At 42.6% G+C, this 1,520-nt stretch overlaps 1 protein-coding gene across 1 annotated transcript in view; it reads right to left on the bottom strand.

Annotated features, from left to right (window-relative positions):
* Positions 1 to 1,520, bottom strand: part of LOC123979950 (scavenger receptor cysteine-rich type 1 protein M130-like) — a 64,530-nt gene that overhangs the window by 53,223 nt on the left and 9,787 nt on the right. The window lies entirely within an intron of this gene.

The following is a 1,520-nucleotide window of genomic DNA, read 5'->3' as shown; positions in this document are numbered from 1 at the left end:
TCTGATAGGAAGCCTTCTTGAGGTGGTATAAAACATTTCTTCTTATATTCTGATTTGAGTTGTGGACAACTATGACCACATGAATTAAAAAAACATTTCACTGCCCAAGTCAGCTATAACACAAGTCTTGTTCATCAGACTACATGCTGTACAGTATTTGTGGACAGATTTTGTCCCAGGATTTCTTATGCATTTCTTCTTCTTCGTTGCATGATTTAGAATAATAAGGTGAGAAATGGGTCTATTCTGAGTTCATCCTGCGCTGCAGCAGCTAATAAAGTCCATTTAATCCCAAAAACGCTTTTCTTTTAGGCAGGCTGGAGCAGAAAACAACTCACCTTTCTCAAGTTGTACAGTAATGTCACATGTGTATGAAGGTGGATCAAACAAGCTAATCTTAAATGTCAAAGTAGAGAGGAGCCTAGTAGGCCTATTTATTTTCATTCATTACACAATATGAACGAGCTATGCAGACAGTTGTAAAGAAAGAACATCTTTTTCTTCTGTTCTCTACTTGTTATAGTTACACAGTATTAGGGGTGTGGGCTGTATTAAAAGTATCCACTGTTCTCCCATGCTCTAACACACAGTAACGATGAAATGTCTGCTGTTCTCACATTCTTCCTCTGTATGTACACATAAACAACAAGGCAGGGAAATATAAAAGGAATTTATTTTATTGTTTGGGTACATTATTGTTCAGTGTACATGCTCACATCTGAAACAAACTTTACGTGCTTGATAACTCTCCCACCCCGCAGACATCTACACGCCAATACCGATTTATATTCATAGCGGCAAGTGCTATGTAGCTCCACATAGGGGACACAGGAAGTGACATATAACACCTTCATGCGGCGTCGGAACTGCGTAGGAAATTCACAGCCGCACCGGCAGAGCTCCAGAATGTGCAACTCGGCCGGCTCACGCCCGGACGCGCTAGAAGTGCGAGGGCCCGCCCAACGCTGCTTGCAGCTTTAATTGATGCTGAATTCTTTGATGTAATAAACTTTTATAACCAAGAACAGTGTCAAGCGGATTTCTTCTCAACACATCATCGCAGCATTATCGTTCGGACACCACAGAAATTGGCGACCACGAAGGGACCGTGTTGTGCCAGAATTCATCGTTCCATCACGGGCTCCATCGAGCTGACTCCCGCTCCAGAAGCTAGCGTATAGGGTGAGTTTTCTCATAAACTGTGGGCGCTGGTCAGTTCGTGTGTCTGTGTGTGCGTTAAAGGGTACACCGGTTCGATCCCGTGTGAATGCTGGCGGGTGGATGTGTGAGAAGACTCCGTTCTAAATTTTGTGTGCATTGTGGATAACGCAAAAAGGTTGTGTGTGTGAATGTAATGAAGACAGATAGATAGATATAAAAGGAAGAAAAAGGAACAGCCTAGGAGTAACGGGAAGTGAGGTTTCATAACTTTGCAAAGATTAAGAATATGGGCCCTCAGATTCTTATAACCGTAAGTCATGTGGGATGGAAATTACTGTCGCGTGAAACTAGGCTTTAAG

This window comes from Micropterus dolomieu, linkage group LG12 (assembly GCF_021292245.1).
Source record: "Micropterus dolomieu isolate WLL.071019.BEF.003 ecotype Adirondacks linkage group LG12, ASM2129224v1, whole genome shotgun sequence".
In the NCBI taxonomy this organism is placed as follows: Eukaryota; Metazoa; Chordata; class Actinopteri; order Centrarchiformes; family Centrarchidae; genus Micropterus; species Micropterus dolomieu.
Note: the sequence above shows the minus strand (reverse complement) of the source record. Positions and strands in the feature narration are given on the sequence as shown.